The 25,196-nt window shown below is 39.9% G+C and overlaps 1 protein-coding gene across 7 annotated transcripts in view; it reads right to left on the bottom strand.

Moving 5' to 3' along the window:
- The window catches only part of ptprua (protein tyrosine phosphatase receptor type Ua), a 317,746-nt gene that overhangs the window by 174,835 nt on the left and 117,715 nt on the right, over nt 1-25,196 (bottom strand). The window lies entirely within an intron of this gene.

Genomic DNA, 25,196 nt, shown 5'->3' with positions numbered 1-25,196 from the left:
TGGTGTTGGGGCAGGGCAGAGTTCACTGTGGGTAATGTAGTTTAAAGCAGGTGTAATCAGTGCACTGATGATGGCAGCTCTGCTCGGGTATTCCACCATTATTAATCACGCTGACACAGTTATTAAACCTCTAATGTCTGCCACCAGGGTACCACACAAACTGCATCACATACAGTGAGACACAGTTTTAAAACTAACAGGTATAAATTAAAGAAAGCCCAACAAATATTACAAAGACATTAAAAAAACACAAAGTAGTGTGTTGTGGCACAGTGACATGTAAAAATATTTTGATTGCTCAATGTCTTGAGAACATTATCTGCTGTCTTTTTTTTCTCATTCATTTTTCCCAAGATTTTTACATTTCATGGAAGAAAATGTAAGTAGTGTCGGTGTAAAACCATTCTAGTCTCTGGATATGGCTCTTGTCCCTTCTTCTATGTAAATCTATGGGATTTGTTTCACTAGCTTTATCATTCTCCGTTTGAAAGACTGATTGCCTAAAACAGTAACAGCATACTTTTCAAGTAGCATGGTTTAAGGTTTCATTTATGTCTATAGAAAAAAATGGTTCAGGATGACAAAGTGAAGAATAATACTTAATTTATCGTGAACAATAACAGATCTGAATAAAGACAAAAACTTTAATGGTGTTTCTCAGATGTGACGCTTTTCTGAAGCTTGACACGTTGTTTTCTGGGCTGGAGTTCAGCAAAATTACAGTTTTCAATCGTCAAAACAGGTGGCAGCCATTAACGATAAATTTGAGTCTCTTGCTTTTGTATTGTTTTTTCAATTCATAAAAATAAACCCAAAGCTGTTATAACATCTGTCAGGCGCCTGCTCAGCTAGCCTTATTTATCAACTAAAGAACATATTTTCATTCATTTAGAACTCCACAGAACCCATAGATATTCAATGAGCCAAAGTGCAAGAACAGACAAGTGGAGTTAAAGAAACAAAAATAAGGATCCCAATCATTTTTGAGGAAAAAATTAGACAGTTCTTATGTAACATAGGCCAGCTTGTGAGAGCTGTTCAGGTACATTTTACCCCCTGCCCTCAAGAGGTGCACTAACGGCTGATGTTAGAAGCTACTGTCTTCAGTGTTGTTTTTAGCACACCCGCCTCCCATGCTGATTGGAACTGGTTCAAATCTTGCTCGGATTGGTGCGAGTAGGACATTGGTGTTGTGACCCGGATGGAGGTGAGTGTAACGAAGGCCAGTAAGTTTGAGCTGTATAAGCAAACTTCACTCCACTGACTTCAAAAAGTATGCTAGATGTCTTTAGCGTACTTTTTAGCACCCACCTCCCATGCCATTTAATGCTGGTTCAAATTCCGCTTAAAGATTGGTGCGAGTAGAACATTGGTGACATGATCTGGATGGGGGTAAGTGTAATGGAGGCCAGCTAGTAAGAGCTATATAGGCAAAACGTCATTCCTCTGGCCTCAAGAGGTGCACTAGCATACTTGTTAACATGCCATCTCCCATGCCAGTTGACACTGGTTTGCATCCCGCTCAGGGATGCGTTTCCTGTACAACTACATAACTTACTGCTTGACTACCATAGTTTCTCAAACCATACTGTCACAGATTTGTCGAGATAGGCTCCTTCTTATGTACTAGATCATGTACGCACATGCAAAAATGGCGCTTTAAATCTCTTGACAAAATAAAAGTCATAAATGACATTTGTATATATTCGAAATAAAAGATACAGATTGTACTGAATGTCAGCTGGCTTATTTCCAGCAAGATAAGGATTTATTAAATCCACATGTCATGCAAGCAATAAACTATGCTTCTAACCACAGGTTGAGAGGCTGTAGTTCCAACCACACGACTTTGCGATGCTGTTTGCGAATGTTCATTGGAACTATGGTTTTGGGAAACACTGACTCATTGAATTACACTGATAATGATGGAACTTGCGACCATAGTTGGCTAACAATGCTTTTGGGAAACGCACCCCAGAGTGGTGCAAGTTGGCCTTTCATGACCTGGATGGGGCTGTAATGGAGTGTAATGGAGGCCAGCTAGTAAGCGGTTTATAGTTCCCTTTCATGGGAACATCGACTCTGCGTTGAATCGCATTGGGATCACCTCTGCGTGATTACGTCTTGAAGCACTCGTGAAATCGAACCAATAGTGTGACGGGACGTCAGAGCGGGTGACGTCACGGACCAGGAAACTATAAAGCACTCCTGAGAACAAAGAACGCCAGCTTCTGTGTCTTCAGCAGCGCTCTGTGTTTTCGTGTGTCTTATTTGGTGTTGTCTGTCCGCTATATACATACAGAAAATGAATATCTCTTCGTCCGAGGACAAGAGCAGATTTTCGTTTCACCAAGCACTTATAATATAATATATATATATATATATATATAAGTTAAGACACTTATTATGGCGACAAGCAAGCAGCAGTTTGTCAAGTGTGTTCCTCCCTGCCCTCGCTTCATCACGGGCGGGGATACACACGAGATGTGCGTTGCTTGCTTGGGAGTGGAGCATGCCCAGGCAGCTCTCGAGGGAGCTGTCTGCGTGCATTGTGAGAAGCTAACGCTCCGTATACTCCGTTCACGCCGGGCGTTCTTCGACAAAGAGAAAGAAGGCGCCGCGGCGAGTGTTCCCCAGGGATCGGGTCCCGCTGCTGCTGAGGCACAGCGACGGCTTCATTCCTGGGGTTCACAAATGGATCTGGTGGAGGGGTTAGAGACGGGCCCAGCCTTATCTCGGCCCTCACCTGCCAGATCCAGTGTCTCTCCCCTGGTTGTGGAAGCACGCGCTGCGGTTTCTTCCCCCAGGAGAGAGGCACCGGCGCTTCATCTATCCAGCTCTGAGGAGTTGGATGTGATGAGCGTCGAGGCTGGAGAGGAGGTCTCGCCATCCTCATCTCCAGCATATGAGGAGCTGTTGGAGGTTGTGACGCGGGCGGTGGCCAAATTAAATATCGACTGGCCAGCCGAAAGACCTGAAATGCGGCAAAAGAGCAAGTTAGATGAGCGTTTTTTGCCCGCCCGGTCACAGCCTCAGAGTCGGGGATTGCCGTTCTTCCCCGATCTCCACACCGAGGTGTTGAGATCGTGGCAGAAGCCGGCTCAATATAGAGTTTACAGCCCCCAAACATCTATATATTCTAACATCGTGGGGCTGAAACAATATGGTTATGGGACGATGCCCCGGGTTGAAGAGACGCTCGCGGGCTATCTCTCGCCTGAGAGGTCCGCGTCGTCCCTTAAATCCCCGACGCTGCCCACCAGGCCATTACGTACAACATCGGCCTTGGTGGGCAAAGCTTATGCCTCAGCAGGTCAGGCTGCAGCCTGCTTACACACAATGTCGATCCTGCAAGCCTACCAGGCCGACCTGCTGGGGGAAATTGACGAAAGCGGTGAGGCGAGTTTTGAGACCATCCAGGAACTGCGAAAGGCCACCGATTTAGCTCTCCGGGCCACCAAGGAGACGGCAAAAACAATCGGCCGTTCTATGGCAGCCCTGGTGGCCACGGAGAGGCACTTATGGCTAAATCTTTCTGACATTAGAGAAAGAGATAAAGGCGTGCTGCTAGATTCGCCTCTGTCTCCCCTGGGCCTCTTCGGCGATTCTGTCACCTCGGTCGTCGAGAGGTTCCAGGAGGCCAAAAAACAGTCAGCAGCCTTTCAAAAGTTCCTCCCTCGCCGCTCTCTCCCTGCCGAGGCTGCTGAGCGGGAGCAGCCTCGGCCATCTACCAGCTCCTCATCTGCGCATAGAGCGCAGCAAAAACAAAGTGTCGCCACCCGTGCTCCCCCGCAAAGATCTTGGGGACCGGGGCGGGCGACGCAGTCAAAGCCTTCCAAGGGTAAGACAGATCTGCGGACTGTCATTATCGCTAGGAAGACTTCGAAGAAGTCCTGACGCCAGGCGCACAGGACTTCTGAGGGCAGCCCCCTCCGAAGAGGGTCCTGTATTAAGATCTATAAAGTTAACCCCTCTTCGGTGCCCTCAAGGGGCCGTTCTGCCAACCCTGCCACCTTGTGTGCTTCAGGGCGCAGCGGTCCCCACCGACCCTCCGAGGATGCTCAAATAACACCAGAGGCCAGCCTCGAGAGGCTGGTTCCCTTAGTAGAATTTCTAGAAGAATGGAAACGTCTTCCCAATATTTCTCGATGGGTGCTGCTCACAATAGAAAAGGGTTACAAAATACAGTTCGGGTTTCGCCCGCCTCAGTTCAAAGGGGTCCTTCCTACAGTGGTGGGTCCCGAGCAGTCTCTGGTTATGGAACAAGAAGTTATGACACTCTTGCAAAAAGGAGCTATAGAAAGGGTTCCTCCTCCCAGCAAGCAGTCAGGGTTTTACAGCCGTTACTTCATCGTTCCGAAGAAGGATGGAGGGTTGCGTCCTATTCTAGATTTGCGCATGTTAAATCGTTCAGTGCAAAAGCTCAAGTTCAAGATGCTTACACTCAAACAGATCACTACACAGATCAGGTCCGAGGACTGGTTTGTGACAATAGATCTGAAAGACGCTTACTTTCATGTGTCAATCCATCCTTCGCATTGGAAGTTCCTCAGGTTTGCTTTCGGGGGCGAAGCTTACCAATACAAGGTTCTTCCGTTCGGCCTGTCTCTTTCACCCCGCACCTTCACGAAGTGCGTGGATGCAGCTCTGGCTCCCCTGAGACTCCAGGGCATCCGCGTACTAAATTATATCGACGATTGGTTGATTCTAGCTCAGTCAGAGCAACAAGCAGTTCAACATCGAGATGTAGTTCTGTCACAAATGAGAAGGTTAGGGCTGAGACTCAATGCCAAGAAGAGCGTACTTCTTCCAGCACAAACTACCAATTATCTAGGAGTAGTCTGGGATTCCACCACGATGCAGGCACGTCTGTCTCCTGCTCGGGTGAATGCCATTCTCTCAGCCGTGAAAGGGGTGAAATTAGGCCAGTCACTCACTGTGAAACAGTTTCAGAGACTGTTGGGTCTGATGGCAGCTGCGTCCAGCGTGATACCTTTTGGCCTGCTGCACATGAGACCCCTACAGTGGTGGCTCAGGACCAAGGGGTTTTCTCCGAGGGGAAACCCTTTCCGCATGATCAAGGTCACGCGACGATGCCTTCGTGCCTTAGTTATGTGGAAGAAGCCTTGGTTCTTGTCCCAGGGACCTGTGCTGGGAGCTCCTTGTCGTCGCGTAATGCTAACGACGGATGCGTCTCTCACGGGCTGGGGGGCGATCATGAGTGGTCGCTCGGCTCAGGGTCTTTGGGAGGACCATCATCGTTCCTGGCACATAAATCGGCTGGAAATGATGGCGGTATTTCGAGCACTCAAATACTTCCTCCCAGACCTTTGGGGCCACCATGTGTTAGTTCGCACAGACAACATGTCGGTGGTTTCCTACATCAACCATCAGGGGGGTCTGAGGTCTCGCCAGCTGTGCAAGTTATCCCATCAGATCCTCCTGTGGTCCCAGGGGAAGCTTCTCTCTTTGAGAGCAGCTTATATCCCAGGGCATCAAAATGTGGGGGCAGACATCCTGTCGAGACAGGGGCCGAGGCCCGGGGAGTGGAGACTCCACCCCGAGGTGGTGGAGCTCGTTTGGAAAAAATTCGGTCGTGCAGAAGTCGATCTGTTTGCCTCGAAAGAGACCTCTCATTGCCCGTTGTGGTATTCCCTGACCCATCCAGCCCCGCTGGGGTTGGATGCCATGGCACAGGCGTGGCTGAGGCTGCGTCTGTACGCTTTTCCCCCGATTGCTCTGCTCCCAGGAGTTCTGGAGAGGGTTCGCCGGGACGGGGTCCGTCTCATATTAATAGCCCCGTTCTGGCCGACCCGGATATGGTTCTCGGATCTAGTGTCCCTATTAGAGAGCTCCCCCATGGAGATTCCAATCAGGCAGGATCTCCTGTCTCAAGCGGGCGGCACAATAATTCACCCCCGCCCGGAGTTGTGGAAACTGTGGGCTTGGCCTCTGAGGGGGCCGAGCTCATAGAATCCGGTCTCTCAACTGAGGTTGTGGAGACCATACTCCACTCCAGAGCTCCGTCCACGAGAAAACTTTATGCATATAAGTGGAAGCTGTTTGCTACTTGGTGTAGCCGATCTCAGGTGGACCCGTTCCACTCATCCATCAGTCATGTACTGCAATTTCTCCAAGAAAAATTCTCGGATGGCCTATCCCCTTCTACATTGAAGGTTTATATTGCAGCTATTTCCGCCTATCATGCACCTTTGGGGGGCATTTCTGTGGGAAAGAACCCCCTAGTCATACGTTTTCTCCGTGGTACCCAGAGGCTGAGGCCTGCTGTGCGTACAAGAACTCCGTCCTGGGACTTGGCTATTGTATTGGAAGGGTTGGCTGCGGCTCCCTTTGAACCTTTAGAGGAAGTATCTGAAAAGTTCCTCACTCTGAAAACTATATTTCTGTTGGCTATATCATCTCTCAAAAGAATTGGAGATCTACAAGCACTTTCTGTTGCTCCTTCATGCTTGGAATTTGCACCTGGAATGGTCAAGGCTTTCCTGCATCATAGACCGGGGTATATACCCAAGGTCCCCACCAATGTCCCGGGGCCCATTGTTCTGCAGGCCTTTTGTCCTCCACCCTTTTCAGATGCGGATCAGGAGAAACTAAATCTGCTATGCCCGGTGAGGGCTTTAGACACTTATGTCCACAGAGCTGCCCTGTGGCGCAAGACCGATCAGTTGTTTGTCTGTTACGGGTCCCCTAAGAAAGGGGGCCCAGCGTCTAAGCAGAGAATGAGCAAGTGGGTGGTCGAGGCCATCTCTCTTGCCTATGAATCGTCCGGACAGCCTTCACCTTTGGCTGTCCGGGCACACTCCACCAGAGGTATGGCTGCTTCAAAAGCTTTGTTCTCGGGAGTTCCCATCAGCGAGATCTGTGATGCGGCTGGGTGGTCATCTCAGCACACCTTTATTAGGTTTTACAACCTTCACTTGGGCTCCACTCCGGGGTCCGCGGTGCTCTCGTCCCAAAGTTAACAGGACAGGCACTTGGTCCTATGGCCTAGTTGGGATAGGGTTCCCAATGCGATTCAACGCAGCGTCGATGTTCCCATGAAAGGGAACGTCTCGGGTTACGTCTGTAACCCTGGTTCCCTGAATAGGGAACGAGACGCTGCGTTGCTCAGCCATACTCCCTGCGGACCTGTGAGCGTCTGCTTCATCCACATCAGAAGCTGGCGTTCTTTGTTCTCAGGAGTGCTTTATAGTTTCCTGGTCCGTGACGTCACCCGCTCTGACGTCCCGTCACACTATTGGTTCGATTTCACGAGTGCTTCAAGACGTAATCATGCAGAGGTGATCCCAATGCGATTCAACGCAGCGTCTCGTTCCCTATTCAGGGAACCAGGGTTACAGACGTAACCCGAGACGGTTTCTTTATAAAACTTAAGAGTTGCACTGTATTAAACTGCAGTGGCAGGCAGGGATTTCTCTCATATTAAATGTAATATTATAAAGCATTCTTTTATTTCAATCAAAAATTAAAATTTGATTAAATAAAAAAAATTTAATTGTTATTATTATTAAAAATAAGTGCAACTGTTTCTGAATATTGATTGATCTAAATAGTGTAGACTACTTAGATAAAGCAATATTCAGAAACGGGTGTGACGAATAAAACAAATAAAAACAAGAATGAAACTTGTTAATAAAATAATTTTATATAGGCCTATACAATTTGATAATATTTAGTTTATATATGTATATATCGTCTCCAAGGAATTAATACGATTAATACAAAGATCCCAGGAGTCCTGATAAATGCAATTTCTACTTCTAAAATGCTTCTTTTAAAAAGATCACCGCTTTCTCACATAACGCAGTGAAGCAGCCCCTGCACAGAGTGAATTATCAATTCTCGAGCCATAGATATCAACCAATTCAGCACCACCGCCATGGACAGCACCTGGTAATGTTACGTCAGCCTGAAACTTTTAAACCACTGCCCATCTCGTACTTCTAAGTGGGAGATCTTCCCAGGGCATTAGCCTGCCTAGCTCATAAACTAACATATAATAGAAAATAATGAAATATATCATTGAAGATAACAGATAAAACATTCTCTGTAGGGGTATTTCCCCCCATATTTTGATCTGGTGATATTTTTAGCTTATTTGCCACAAGGTTAGTTTCTGACCCGTTTCCAGGTGTACATTTTCAAAAAAATAACATGGCACATATGGTTCAATAATGGTAGTTTTTCATTGCATCCATTGTGAATAACTTAAGTCGAAGGTCAACAGCTGCCCTCCATCTGCATTTTAAATTTAAAGCATGTTGTTTTTTTCCGCTTGACTGTTTCAAACAACAACCCGCTGAAGAACAAGTTTGCAGCTCCATCGTCCGGAAGAGAACATGAGCGTTTGTTTTCAGACTGACTGTCAGGTTTGTATGCATGGGCGCTCTCATGGAACGGACTTTAGAGCTGCGGCTTAAAGAGAACAGAGGATAAAAGAAGATTCTTAAATCAAAAGTCCATCTGACAGTCTTTATGCAGATCAGGGCCTGAATGAACATCAGTGCCTGCGGTGAATTGCTATGACAGTCACAAATGAAAAAGTGTTGTATCCTGGGAGAACTCAAAGCATCAGAATGAAACTTTTAAATATAGGCTACTGGCAATTTTAGCACTTTTGAATGCAGCATTCTGAATGGAAATGAGACGAAAAGTTTCTTCTATTTTGGTGGTGGGTTATAACTGGGTGGGTGATGGGAGTTGCTCAAACAAACTAAACTTGCTGATTTAATATAGTTTTTCACATTTAAAGTCAACATTTACTTATTTTCTAAATAATCAAACAAGCAAGTGTAATTTTAGTAGTATTTATATTACAGTTTACATTTTTGAATAAGCTTTTATGTTATTATTATTATTATCCTTTAGTTCAGTTTTAGTTTTTATTTATTTCCAGTTAGTAATTTTAATATTAGTTGATATATTTAATATTTGCCATGCTACCATATGATTACTATCCATGTGCCACAGTTTACAAGGTAACTGTGCAATATGGTCATGTACATCAATCAATCAATCAATCAATCAATCAAAATAAATAAATACTGATTTGAGCTGAAATTATTTTATATATTTTCTTGCATAACAACTTAAAGCTTCTGTTAAAAGACATCACCATTTGAAGCACATTCTGTCTCACTCAATATGTCCCATTATGGAAGTAAAATGGGTTGTAATTGCTGTTTCTTATTGACTTTGAATTTATCAACAATTTGCTTTTCATGAGCTGGCACCTGGAATAAATTGGAATCATAACAACCTGAACTGTCTGTTTTAACACTGAAATTCTTTCAGACATATTGAATTACGATGTTAAGAAGCTGAGCTCTTTGGTGGCCGGTATAGCTTGGGATACTTCAAAGCATGAAATACTAATAATGTCTGAACCTTACAAACACCTCCAACGTGCAGTCACAGTTCCACTCGCACCCGCCACCCATGCTGCTGTAATCACGACTGAGCTTCCTGGAGGCTCTGGGTCTATTTCTCAGAAGTTATTAATTTCCCTTTCCCCCTCCTTACTCTCCCGGCACATGTAGAAGCCTGCCTCCTCTCAGCTGAAGGGTGTGAGCGCCAGGGACCATGACCCAAATGAAATTTTTCACACGCTCATTTTTCTAGAGCCCATTTTCAGGCCTCGACAGGTGGCGGAGGAAGGACAGAGGTCAGACAAATGGCAGAGCACTGCTGGAAAGAAATTATACTGTTCCTTATTTACTGAGAGAACTGAAACAGTGTACCACTTAAAGAGAGTCTAAATATGATGGTAATTCATAAAAAGAACATTCTGAGTTTAGTGCATCTTAGTTCACCCAAAAATTAAAGGGTTCGATCACCCAAAAACGAAAATTCTGTCATTTATTATTCACCGCTGTGTCATTCCACATCCATAAGACCTTCGTTCATCTTTGGAACACAAATTAAGATCTTTTTGATGAAGTCTGAAAGGTTTCTGTCTCTCCATAGAGATCCAATGCAATTACCACTGGTAGTTGCATTGGATATCTATTAAAAAGAGGTAGTTGAATTAAAAAGATCTTAATTTGTGTTCTGAAGATGAACAAAGGTCTTACGGATGTGGAACGACACAAGGGTGAGTAATTAATGACATCATTTTCATTATGTCATCATCTCATCCTCATCTTGTTTCAAACCTGTATGCATTTCTTTCTTCTGCTGAACAGAAATTAAGTGTTTTTATATGAAGAATGTTGACATTTAAACAGTTTTGGTTCCCATTTTTATTTGTTTTTATCCATACAATGTTAGTCATTGGGAACCAAAACGGCTTTCAACATTCTTTAAAATATGTGATTTTGTGTTCCACAGGATAAAGAAGGTACTACAGGTTTGGCATGAGGGTGAATAAATGATGACTAAATTTTTATTTTTGAGTGAAATATTACCTTAAGACCTACAAACAGCATATATGACAATAACATAATAATAATTTTGACTTGTCTAAAGGATTAGTTCACTTTCAAATTAAAATTTACTTACCCCATGCCATCCAAGATGTTTATGTCTTTCTTTCTTGAGTCGAAAATAAATTAAGGTTTTTGACGAAAACATTCCAGGATTATTCTCCTTATAGTGGACTTCAACGGACCCCAAATGGTTGAAGGTCAAAATTACAGTTTCAGTGCAGCTTCAAAGGGCTTTAAACGATACCAGACGAGGAATAAGGGTCTTATCTAGCGAAACGATCTGTCATTTTCTAAAAAAAAAAATAAAAATGTATAAGCTTTTTAAACACAAATGCCTTCCATATTCTTCAAAAAGCTTACGCTGTATGTCCTACACCTTCCCTATACTCAACTTACGGAACTAACGCAGCACCAGTTCTGTTTTTCCGTAATTTGAATACGGAAGCGTTCTGGCGGAAGATAGATATTTGACTTTATAACTTGTTTAAATATGGATATTTTTTTATACAAACGCATCGCTTCACTTCAGAAGGCCTTTATAAAAGCTTGGGCTAATTTTCATTTGAAAGTGAACTAATCCTTTAAAAAATAAAACAAACATTGTGTTTATAATACAGTAGGAAGTCCATGCAATATCAGCCCATTATTTATTGGTAGAATCTTATACATTACTTTAGACTGGCTTGCTAATAATCACCAAATAATGGATGGATGGATGGATGGATGGATGGATGGATGGATCAATCATTTGCAACATGACTTGTTTTGTACTGAGCAGCCATCTTATCTTTTTTTTGAGAATGTTAAAACACGTTCAAAGGAATTAGTTTAGGTATGGAATTAGTTTAGGTTCGGCACACAGCCAGAAAAAAAGCAGTGGACAGAATCACATTTTTTTTTTTTTTTTTTTCAAATGTTTTTAAAAGGATGTCCCTCACGTCCCCTGTGTCTGCCGTGCTATTGAGTAACACATAAGGTCATCCACCTTGAATAGAAGTCTCACCTCTAAAAGAACAGCTTTAAAGTGCAAAAACACATTTTGTACAGCTGATGCTTTAACAAAAATACAAACTGCACATTTCTGCTTTTAATTTTTTTACACATTTTTTTTTTTTTTTTTTTTTTTTTTACTCTTGTCCCATAGACTTTCCATAGTCATATTTTCAGTGCCATACTGTAAACATGTTGCTTGTGTTTTGGCAAAATAAGGGCCAAAAGGATTTTCTCCATTTTAAACCCAGAACATTCCTTTAAGACACTTGCGAAATGACATGCATGAAGATTATTAGCAATGTATACTAATATGTTGACAATTTGACAGGTAGACAAACAGCAGTTTCTGCCTGTTGCTCCTTTAAATTAACTCTGACACTAATAGAAATAAAAAATAAAATAAAAAAATCTATAAATTCAAACCACCAACATCATTATTTGAAGTTCAGTAACTAGCTCATTAATTTGCCATGCTCATTAACTACCATGTTTTCTTGTCATCTTTTGCTCAGCTCAATGTGACAATGAAATCACATATTGTAAAAGTGTGTGGCCTCTCAGGAGTGTGTATAAATAGACCCCATATCAACGTCATTAGCTTGTCAACGTATGTGGCTTAAAAAGAAGCATTAATTCTATAAAACAGCCCTCCAATACAGAGAAACTCCTGCCAACCACTTTGCCAGGTTCCCATCCTCCGCTGAAACTCGTATGAAGTTGGTCAGGAACGCTAGAGGAAAGTGCGAGAGAAAGCGAGCGAGTGGGTGGGTGAGAGAACGATGGAGGAAAATTGAGAGAGAGGGCTAAAAATTGTCAGTGCAGAAATATTTTCCATAAATTCATAAACGCTGATAAGGCCCCATCTTTCTCCCATGTGCCCTGGCCAAGGACGAAGGAACATACATTAGGAGATTAGGAGCAGCGCATTTCCATCACCCCGCTGAGAGCGAGACCCACAGGCCCAGCATACGATTTTATCAAACACACACAGAAGCACAGGAAAAGCAAGCACTGGTTTCAACTTCATTTTCCCTCCTCCGCTTCTTTAAAAACCCTTCTCAACCTCCGCCATCAATAATCTGCCCCTACTGTCCTCTGTATTTCAGTTATGCAATTAGTTTTCTTAACTATTTGTATTTAAATACACTCACACACACACACACACACACACATATACATACATACATATTATATATATATATATATATATATATATATATATATATATATATATATATATATATATGTATATATATATGCAAAAGCCTCTAAGTCCGTCTGACATTTGTTTATGGTTCAGTAATTTCACTTTAATGGCAATGAAAATGTTATTAGTCAGTTATTGAAATGCCTTATTTTAAAATGTGTCACTTTAGTCAATTCATTGGTATTTAACAAATTTGACTGTCTTTTGCTGCAAAACGAGATAAGTCCATGTGTTGTTTTTTTGGAGTGATGCACTGATATGAAAATTTTGCCCGATACGGATAATTCTTTATATTTTAATTATATTTGCTTCTTCCAATTGGTTCTTCTGTGGACTTAGAGGCTTTTGCTGACAAAGGGAAGTGGCATTTAGAGGTTTCTGCCAACGAACCAGTATTTCTGAATGGACCGATGCTAGGATTTAGCGGATTTGAAGCGAAAGTATTTGATGAAGGTATACTATGTTTTTTGTTTTGTTTGTTTTTTTTTTTTTTACACAATGTTTGAAGGTAAACTCTGATTGGGCAAGATGCTTTAAATGCAGTAAAATGATGGGAATAACATTCAGAGTTACTAATTGCACTTGGTGTAAATAGCACTTGCAACACAATACCCCAATAGTCTGTATAATACATATAATACATAGTTCGATATGTTTATTTAAACTATACATAAATATGCAACATTTTATAATCTTTTGTAAAGTTACACAATATTTTCTTGGTTTCCACAATTGTTTTTTAGCAGTACAATTGTTTTCAACATTGATAATAAGTAATGATTCTTGAGCACCAAATCAGCATATTACACCATGTCATTACCAAACACGATGCGATAAGATTCCAGCGACAAGCAATTTGACTGTCCACACAAGACGCGACAATGAGAATAGATAAAATCAATCAAAAACCACAGCCAATCAGAAGAGAGTGTGGGCGGGCTCTCTCAGCAAGAGCACAGCGAACACAATGAAATGGGCAAGTACTTAGTAAAATTCATAAATATTACACAATTTAAACATTATTTAAAGTACATACTGTGTGACTGAACCAGTCTTTGTCATAGAATACACTTGTTTGTTCGCATTGAGTTGACAGTTTGAACGTTCTTGTGCCAATTTATTTATTTTTAAGATCTGAAGTGAATTAGCCAGTGTTGTTTTCATTGCAGCTAAAACGCTGGGCTCACAGAATGATATCCAAACTCACATTAGACGCTTTTAACATCAAATAAAGCACATAAACAGTACCTGATATTATCATTGCCATACTTTGTGTTGCTGTTCCAGCCGCGACACCGCGGAGAAATAGAAACCGTTTCTAAAATAGAATATTCGCGTGTCGCCGTTGTGGCTGGTTAGGACAAAAACTCAGATTAACATGGAAAGATACCTTTTATCGCTTGTCGTGGCGTCGCGTCTGGTTAGGACACGGTGTTAGAATGATTTCTGAAGGATCACATGACTTTGAAGACTGGGGTAATGAATTAAATTTACATTTTAAAATATATTAAATTGAAAACAGTTGTTTAAATTGTAATAATATTTCACAATATTATTGTTTAACTGTATTTTTGACCAAATAGGTACAGCCTTGGTTAGCATTGTACCAACTAAAAATTGTACCAACCCTAAACTTTTGAAAAATGTATATTGTTATTATTTTTACTATTAAATTTTGAAAATGTTTTACATTGGTAGGCCTATATGTAGAAAGACTGTGAATAATGTGTGTATCTGTGCAAATATATGCCAATAAAACAAACACTGAAGCATACATAAATGTTGTATACAACAAAAGATTTGATGAACAAAAGATTATATATATATATACCAATCCTCTGTGCTGTTCACAAAAGACTAGTCCGAACTACAATCATTGGATTTTTTGCATGAGCACTGCTACAGTGGCAGAGTCCAATACAATCTCTCACTGCAGGAATCCAGTTCAATAGTAAAAGAAGCAACATTGTAAGAGAAAGCCCTTCTTTTTAACAATAAATAATTTCTGCTGTTCATATGTTGACATGTCAAAATACTGAAAATACTGATAATGTGGTAATCGCATTTAATAAATTTAATGGCGTTAAACGTAATTAATCTCTTGTATTGTAAATAACACCAAATCAATGTGATTTCCATGAATGCAGCATTCTATGAACTTCAACAAAAGGGCTGTTAAATGTTTGTATTAATAATACACTAAAGTGTTGATGTTTCAGAAGCTGTTCATATTATGTTTCAGTGTTTATCCAAATGCAAAAAAAAGAAAAAAGAAAAAAAAAGTGCATTAGAGCTATGCTTTATGTATGAATACTAATGAGATCACACTGGTTTCATGGGCATGCCAACACATCATTGATGGCAAACAGAAGCAAACATTGGAAGAAAAAGTACCAAATGTGCATTTTAATCACTGTTTTACATCAATGGTTTTGATTCTTTTGGAAGCGGCAGGGTAGCTCGCGCTATCTTTGAGAAGAGCTGTGACAGTTGCGTGTCAAATCGGCCTTCATCTAAATAAGCTCATTAGTTTACTCTCTCACCCACCCTTCTTTCATCCCACTGTTTAAAACTGAATAATTGCTTTGTTGCATCAATTCCACTTTTTGTATCAATGTGACTTTATTCCGAATCATAGTCACCTTGGATGTTATTTGAAGGACATCAGCAGGTCGCAGCAAAAACATTGTCTTTTTTGCAAAACAAAAAGCAAATATTCAGTTCAGCCTGTATCATCTCGGCTTTCATTCTCATTTCTCTTTCATCCTCTTCCCCTTCCTGTTTCACTCTCATGGGTTTAAACCCTGCAGGCTCACTGCCTGTGTTCTTTGGAGCTCGGAGGCGATGCAGATTTTGGCATTTACGGAGCTGCAGGCTGTTCAGGCGGCGCTTGAATAGGGAGTTGCATGAGAATGGGTGAAGATGGCAATGCCAACTGGTCAGAGATGCCCTCTGGACCCCAGCAAACAATCACAGATCTCTTTCTAAAGCAGTGTTCACCAAATTATGCTGTTCTGAACAGGATTTCCTTCAAAGCTCAGAGCACAATTGGACAAAACTGTCACATCTGGGCACGGATGCCGCAAGTGTCTCAGAGGAAAATATTGATCTAGGATCAGTCCTCAAATGTTCTACTCTGTGGGATGTGAAATTCATTTTGTTCGCTTTGAAAATTTAGTGATTTGGACTTGATACGCAACAAAAAACAATGTTTTAGTATGGCCATTCAAATAATAACTATAAATTGTACTAAATACATTTATATAGTAATAGTTTACATGGACATTAACATATTTTCCTTTTTATCAAGATTTTGTGCTACAAAGCATATGATACAATGTAGTAACATGATTGCACTATATCCCATTCCTGTTGCTCAAATTAAAGAATGGCACTTGCAAGGTCATGGGTTCGATTCCAAGGGAATGCATGAACTAATGAAAAAAAAATGTATACCTTGAATGCACTGTAAGTCGCTTTGGATACAAGCATCTGCCAAACGCATAAATGTAAATTTATATAAATAAATGTGAATTTGAAAGGGGTTTTTCACCATTTTAAATAACATTTAATGTAACAAATATCTTGTTCAGTCATGAAACTTGTAGATGACACAGGTTTTATGTGCAGTCTGCTAGCAATTACGTAATTTACATTGCACAAACTGATTGGCCTCTGCTGATATTGCAGCCAATGAGATTGCTAGCTCAACATTTAAATAGTCCGGATCAATGTCTGCTGCAATTTGGTCCTTCAGCGCATTAAGCCATGGTCACACTAGACTTTGAGCATGCGAAATTTGGAAATTTGAAACTGCAACGGTCGGGATATGACATCAGGCTCTGTAGCGTCTTTTTTATGAACATGAATTCAAAATATAACACATAGTAATACATTCAAAATGTAAAAATTTACAATCTACTCGACTTTACTGCAAAAATATTGTTCTTTTAATTCAGCCAAGGGGTCACCGCGTGACATATTGATATTCTACTGTCACAACGACTTTGCAGGTCAGTTGTAATCCTAGTTTTAGTTCCCCTTTTTGAATGACGAATACTGATACCAGCTGATATCAGAGGTGGAAAGTAACTATTTACAAATACTTTAATACTATTTTTCTTTTCTTTTTTCCTTCAGTATAACTAAATTGTGGTACTTTTACTTTTGCTTGAGTTGAATAAAAATAAAGTATTCAACTTTGCTACATTTATTTTTTAACCAAAAGTACAAAGTACTTTAACAAAGGTGGCATTTGACAGGCACTTTTCAAACTACTGCGCTGGAGCACTGTGCTTCAGACTTGGGTGCAAAACCAATCAAAACTTGCAGTTCAGCTTGGCGGCGGGGCATTCAAGCCGTGCTTTGACAGTCAATCACTGGCCTTTGTCATTTTTTTATGTATTTATTTATTTATTTATTTTTTACTGGCACAGTTCTATTCACACTGTTTTAATCCCTCATTTCTCTGATCAAACCTTTCACTTACCCTTCTTTGCTTTTGCTCTTCTTAAAAAAATCATTCAAATGATCTTACGTGGACTTTAAAATTTGTTGTAAAACAATCACTCCATGGCAACAGGGATAACTAGTGTGTTTGCTTAGCCTAAAACTTGACAATTTATGAAATTAATATCATGTTTTGCTCCAAAAACACTATATGACATTTGTGTTTGAAATAATTTTGCATCTGTGGTCTCATGTTACTTCTTATCACAGAATGAGACAGAAAATATATTATTTTATAAAATTCTATACTGTGATACAGGCTATGTCGATTAGCATTGAATTATAAAAGTGATACAGGTTATGTCGATTAGCATAGATCTGGCTTGAAGAACACAGATAAACAGATAACAGTATCATCCCAATCATGTGTTTATTGTCTTCATGTTTCATCAGTCAAAACATCTATATCTGCATGTTATTCGGTTGTAGTAATTTCTGATTTATTTGTCCATATATGGAATTTCCTGGAACGTCATAAGTTTAATAATTCTGCGAATCTCGCTTGTGGACTTTCTGCACGAGAGCACCCTCTTGCTTCCAGTATGAATGAAACAGACATTGCAGGACAGTGTTTAGCGCTCCATAATGCACACATCACCTAATTTTGGGCAAAAATCGAAAAAAAAAAAAAAAAAAAAGCACTTTGTAACACAGTAACTTGAGTAGTTTTTCAGCAACTCTTACTTGAGTCATATTATTTTTCAGTATGTCTACTTGTACTCAAGCCAATTATTTCTTAAATAGCAATACTTTTACTTAAGTACAATTTTTAGTACTCTTTCCACCACTGGCTGAGATGGACAGTTATGTCTTTACATGAAGGTGTTAGTTGGCAGGCAGCTGTAGTCTTTGTGGCATGTTCAAGCTCAGCTCTTTGGACCAGATGCAGCCAATGCAAGGCGATAACACTGTTGGATTCCATCGTCGCTAGTTTTTTGACGTCAGCTTGGTGTGTCATTGCTTTTATCAGAGGTACTTTGAAATTTCTTGTGAACTTACATGTTTTTACATTGACTTATATAAAAAACTGCATGTAATTACAGCTGTAATTAATTTCTGTAATTACTTGTGTAAGAGCATTAATTCTTTGTTATTTCTTATTGGTTATTTACTGTCACGTGGGCACAGGTGATCTCTTCCATTTTCTTTATTATTTCCTTTGTCGGATTGTTTGTTATGGTTGGAAGGGGCAAGTAGAGGGAGTCAAATAAAAAAAAATCAAAAGCAAGTTAAGATCGTCAGTCTTCCTTTGTTGGAAATGACAACCAAATGTGAATGAGCCATCCCACTACCTAGCCGCTATGTGGATGCTGCTAATAACTTTTATAATTACACTGTTGATAATATGTAATATTTTTTTGTAAGCACATAGTAGTTAAAGACACCTAATATAAAGTGTGACTGAATTAATATTCAAAAGTTCACAAAATCCACTCTCTTTAACATGAGCTCATAAAACCTGCAAGTTAAAAAATAATTATAAAAGAACTAGAAAGCACCGTTTCTGACAGTTACATACACTGCATCTACACAAACAAGTTATTATATGCTTATTAATGCTGAAAATGTCCCTATATTATGTGGAATCGTCAAAATCGTAGAACAGAAAAAGAAATTAATGAATTCCACATAAACATTTTAAGCTTAATTAATTGCTTTATTTGTGCTTTAATTGTGCTTTATTTTCATAAACATGAAAAAAACAGAAAAGCGAATCTGCACTCCAAACAGAGAGAGAGAGAGATAAAGAGGGAGAGAGAGAGAGAGAGAGAGAGAGAGAGAGAGAGAGAGAGAGAGAGCAAACATTTCAGTCCTGGACTATCTTCAGCTAAAAGCTAAAAAGCTTAAACATTAGTCAACAACATTTATACATGTTATTTATAATTGGAGACACCAGGTGATTAACTAAATCAGCTGGACAGTTAATTGATTATACAATAACTGATTAATTGACAATTAAAATAGTCTTGGAGTAGTTTTACAAACATACTCTAGCATCATCATCAAAAAATAAAAATAAAAAAAAATAAATGTAATAAATTTCAATGGATGTTGAACTTTGAATTTGTTTATGTTTACTTTGAACACTGTATATGTAAGGTAAAACTCTCCTCTCTTTCAATCTTCTTGCCTTCCTATTGGGGCCCTAATTTTCCAAGAAGAGATGTCCGTAACAAAATTGTAAAGATTTAGCTTTTTAGGTATACATGTAAATCCTTAACTGGTCATTTGTGAAAATGAAACTCAATTAGATAATGACAAGGTATTTTAATTGGATTTAATTTTATTGTTTGTTTTGATAAAATTTGAATGATTTAATATTTACATTAAGTGCAAGTCTGGGTCTTTCCATCCAGTCAAATGATGAAAAAAAGGTTTTTTTCTTTCATTACAAGAAAAATGCATATATATATATTTGACAAATGTTTAGTGTTTGTGTCTCATTTGTAAGTAATCAAGAGTGTAGTGTTTAGTGTACATCTCCCTTCATTTGAATATATTTGCTTATAGACCATAATTATACATTAGACTATATCAGTAGTTTTAAGTCAGGCTGTACTTTGATCTTCACATTAATTATTTAAGAAGCAAAACTCATATAAGATCCCTAAAGTCCTTACAAGATTTTGTTTAAACTTTAACTGGAGTAAATATGTTTGAACATGATTAGCCTGTGGTTTCATGCATACTTTATTAACATGTTCTTTTAAAATTGAATAAAAGTAAATACATTTTTATTTTGCCATTTTTGAAAGTAAATAAAATATTTATTAAAATTAGTAATAAATTAGTAATTAGTCTTTTTAACACATTTGGAAAAGTTCTGAAAGCCCTGAAAACCTGAAGTCACTCAATAGAATATACAGTTTGTACAGTATCAAAACCATTACGCCTATGGAGAGTCCCTGTAAACCACATATACAAGTAAGTGTGCGTGCGAGCGTGCGTTATGGTATATTTTGAGAGATGTCAGTCTGAAGCTTTAAAATGCTGGATGTCCTCTTCCATAAAGCAAATCAATAGAGTATTAGCCACTCAGAGCCAACTGAGTGTCTCTGTCTCCCTGAGGGGAATCCAGCTCTGCTTTAACTGGTGACTGTTGCAGACTCACTTCCTAACACTTTCCCTGGACACCTGCGATGCTCTTCAGAGAGGTGAGAAAGTGCGTAAGAGAAGAGGTAAGGAAAAAATGACGGGCATTAAGGGTTGAAACAAGATGAGAACACTGAAATCCTAATACATGCCACATTGATATGATCAAATCTCAGTTGTGAGGAGGCCACAGTACAATAATGTCAAGCTAATTTTGCAGGCTATAGTCAAGCTAACGATTTGAATAAGCAATCTGAAGCCTGGTGCACTGTGTGATTTGTTGTTTCACAGTTGTTGCCTGTCAGGTTGTGCAGTATGATATGATACGTCAGAGTATACAAATATATCTCAGTTAGGACAAACAGTCATGACTGACCGTGTTTGAGTCTGGAGTGAGTTAGGGCTGGGTAAAACAAGACTCTGACTTCTCAGTAATCAGAACATATTTGATTTCGTTTAACAATAATTGTAACATGCAGGGAGTGAAAGATAATGATTTATCTATGTAATAAATCATGCAGTGAAGCTGCAACTGAAGGCCTCTCCTTCGCTCTCGATCTCTCACGCAGAGAGATTCAGTGAGATAGCTTTCTGTATCACTCCCAGCACATAAGAGAAAACTAGAATTTTAAGCTTGCTGGAGGGAGAGAAAAGGTGAAAGTGTAGAACAAAGCAAGGTAGAGTTGGAGTGATTGTCTTTAACGGCAACCGTCTGAGGCAGATGAGGAGACCGTACCGCAGTTTCACTCTCACATCTCTGAATAAACACCACCAATAAATAAACAGCTGAAGAGCACGAGGCTGAGTGATCCGTTCAGCATCAGCGCGCCCTCACAGGAGCAGCATTCCTGAACCTCTATAATCCACAAACCCACAGAGACATTTCCACAACAAAGCCCTCCGGCACAGATATAATCACACATGAATTATTAAGAAATCGAATTAATGAGCCAAATTAAAAGAACCTTTCACACAAAACGATTGCTATCTTACGGTCTAAATGCCAGCAACATGTTGGTCAGTAGGGTAGTGACAACACACACGTGCACTGTTTTTTTTTTTTTTTTTTTTACCACATCATCACGTATTGTGTACATACATGTTTTTACGTTGCACTTATATTTTAAAACATACCTGCATGTAATTAAATCTGTAATTAATTTCTGTAATTACATTTAAAATTACACTGTTGACCCATCCCTTACACCTTAACCCACTCTTAAACCTACCACCAAACCTGACCCTATCTTTACCCGTATCCCACCTCAATGCTGAGGCGCACAGTGCGCAGAAGTCGCCGACTTTCTGCAGAGTCAATAGCTACAGACCTCCAAACTTCATGTGGCCTTCAGATTAGCTCAAGAACAGTGCGTAGAGAGCTTCATGGAATGGGTTTCCATGGCCGAGCAGCTGCATCCAAGCCTTACATCACCAAGTGCAATGCAAAGTGTCGGATGCAGTGGTGTAAAGCATGCCGTCACTGGACTCTGGAGCAGTGGAGACGCGTTCTCTGGAGTGACGAATCACGCTTCTCTGTCTGGCAATCCGATGGACAAGTCTGGGTTTGGCGGTTGCCAGGAGAACGGTACTTGCCTGACTGCATTGTGCCAAGTGTAAAGTTTGGTGGAGGGGGGATTATGGTGTGAGGTTGTTTTTCAGGGGTTGGGCTTGGCCCCTTAGTTCCAGTGAAAGGAACTCTTAATGCTTCATTTTTGCTACATTTTGGACAATTTCATGCTCCCAACTTTGTGGGAACAGTTTGGGGAAGGCCCCTTCCTGTTCCAACATGACTGCGCACCAGTGCACAAAGCAAGGTCCATAAAGACATGGATGAGCGAGTTTGGTGTGGAGGAACTTGACTGGCCTGCACAGAGTCCTGACCTCAACCCGATAGAACACCTTTGGGATGAATTAGAGCGAAGACTGCGAGCCAGACCTTCTTGTCCAACATCAGTGCCTGACCTCACAAATGCGCTTCTAGAAGAATGGTCAAAAATTCCCATAAACACACTCCTAAACCTTGTGGAAAGCCTTCCCAGAAAAGTTGAAGCTGTTATAGCTGCAAAGTGTGGGCCAACTCCATATTACACCCTACGGATTAAGAATGGGATGTCATTAAAGTTCATTTGTACGTAATGGCAGGCGTCCCAAAACTTTTGGCAATATAGTGTATATATATATACACTATATCCACTATTTTTCACTAAGCAAAGACTTTAAGGTTAAACTATGCAATATCCACTTCTGAAACCAATTTGAAAATACTCTGAACATGATGCAAAAAGATTGAACTGCTACCCATGCATGAATTTCAATGTTAGCAGCTGAGATTGTGAACTCTTATGTCACAAATGGCTGTCATCAAGCTCCTGCTGTTTTTTGTTTTGTTTGTTTCCGTCTCCGCCACACGGTCAGTCAAGTTAGTTTGCTTGTCTCTCCCAAGTGGGAATGTACGACTGTTCACGCTTAAAGTCCCTTTCACAGCAAACATGAAAAAGAAAAAAAAAGTGAAACGAATCAAAGACAAATGGTCACACCAATAGTGAAATTAATATCTGTCAGGTGGAACAAAAAGCAAATTCAAGTCGATACAATAAAGAGTGCAATGAGCTTCACACCATTCAGCTGCTCTGCCATCCATTTAGTTAATTTTATTTATTATAATAGCAATACACAATAATTGATGGCATAGTAAAAATCCAATTGTTCTTTATAAAGAATACTACACATCACCAAATGAGAATACTACACATCACCAAAAAAACAATAATGCCTGAATATTCAGAGAACAGCATGTGTAAAAAGAATAGACAAGACTCTTTAGATGAGCTAAAACAAAGCCACGCGAGACTGACTGAAATACTATTATTATTGAAGACATGCTGTTGTATCCCAGAATCTCTTCCAGAACACAAATCAAAATGAAACTCCTCCCACAGTCAATTGAACAGATCCCATCCTAGTATCTGTTCATTTGGCTGTTTTGATGTCTGTGTTTGACCTCTACTAAATGCATTTTGGATGGACTGCAGTAGAGGAAAAAAGCGTTTGGATTAATGGCTGCTGGAATGGAGATGCTATCAGAGGAGGGATTTGGGCCGAAGTGAATGAAACGGTTGATGACCTCCTCCAGGCTAGACTGGACTAAAGCACCAGCCATTTGAGTTTCAAACTGGCCTGCTGATAAGACGCTATCTGTCACTAAATGAAAGAAAGAAAGAACACACAAGAGAGACTCTTGGACAGAGAGACGTCTACTACTACAGCACACACAAAGCATCAAACACTCCAGTGACTTCCACATGCTCAGTTTCATCCAAAAACATTCACTGAACATACTAACACAACAGGCTAATAGATTTTCTCACACTTTAGAATGTAGATGAGCCCACGCTATAAAATCTAACACATTTCAGTGTCTCTATTTCACTGCTGACAATTCACACTTTTCAAAAAGATGTAGTTTTAGTGCTGCAATTAACAACTAATACAGTACGTTGATTTGTTTATTTAATTTGCAAAAACAACAAATGTATATATATATATATATAATATGTGTGTGTGTGTGTGTGTGTGTGTGTGTGTGTGTGTGTCACAATATGTGTGTGTGTACACATTATATGTGTGTGTGTGTGTGTGTGTGTGTCACAATATATATATTAGTGTTCAGTTTCAGGCAGTAGGGGGCAGAGAAGCTCTTGCCCTGAGTATTTTAAACATCTGTGAAGCCACAGTGTGTCAGCTGGTGTGACGGTTGGCCGGCTGAATGAATGTAATTTAGGATGTAAAAGCGTTGGTGAATAAAAGAGGGCGCCGGATTAACTGCCGGATCCTTTAAACCCCAGAGGACTGGCAGCAACCCAACGGGACCACCAACCACCTGTGTACTTTTAAAATGGACACTTCTCCATTCCTATTCGCTGCCCGAGCAACACAGCAACCAATCAGAAAGCACAAATTAAAAAAAAATAATAATAATAAACCAAAGCAAAAACCTTTTTTTTTTGCACCATTTATAGTTCTAGTTTTGAACCACTATATATTTGAAACTTGTCTGAAACGAAATGAGCATTAACAATCCACAGGAATTTAATTTTGTCCCATGTTTAATGGTGCTGTGGGAGGCAAATAAGGCCTCAAAATCAATATAAATCAGCATCAATATAAATTAGTGTGTTGAGGAAACGGAACACGCAGAAATATGACCTGCTCTTGTAAGGCAAAGAAAAATCTATCAGCCGTTTGCAAATGTGGGTTATATTATAACAGATCTGTCAGTAACACTAAGATGTAGGGAAAATGCATCGATGAAGGAAAGATTTAGCATCAAAGATTCCACAAAAAGGTTTTAAATGATCAATAGATCAATAGAGCCGCAGTGTGGTTGTCAAATGCTATTGGATCATATTCATAGTTAAAGGTTTAGTTCACAAAAAATGAAAATTATGTAATTTATTACTCTCCCTCATGTCGATCTACACCCATAAGATATTTTTGATGAAATCCGATGGCTCAGTGCCAGCAATGTCACTGATCCTCTCAAGATCCAGAAAGGTACTAAAGACATATTTAAAACAGTTCATGTGACTACAGGCTACAGTGGTTCTACCTTAATATTATAAAGTGATGAGAATACTTTTTGTGCGCCAAAAAAAAAAACTACAAAATAACAACTTTTCAACAATATCTAGTGACGGACGATTTCAAAACACTGCTTCGAAGCTTTGCGAATATTTTGTTTCGAATCAGTGGTTCGGATCGCGTGAACGAAGCCTCGTTTACTGAAATCACGTGACTTTAGCACTCCGAACCACTGATTCGAAACAAAAGATTCGTAAAGCTTCGAAGCAGTGTTTTGAAAGCACCCATCACTAGATATCGTTGAAAAGTCATTCATTTGTTTGTTTGTTTGTTTTTTGGTGCACAAAACGTATTCTCGTCGCTTT

This window comes from Ctenopharyngodon idella, chromosome 19 (genome assembly GCF_019924925.1).
Source record: "Ctenopharyngodon idella isolate HZGC_01 chromosome 19, HZGC01, whole genome shotgun sequence".
NCBI classification, from domain to species: Eukaryota; Metazoa; Chordata; class Actinopteri; order Cypriniformes; family Xenocyprididae; genus Ctenopharyngodon; species Ctenopharyngodon idella.
Note: the sequence above shows the minus strand (reverse complement) of the source record. Positions and strands in the feature narration are given on the sequence as shown.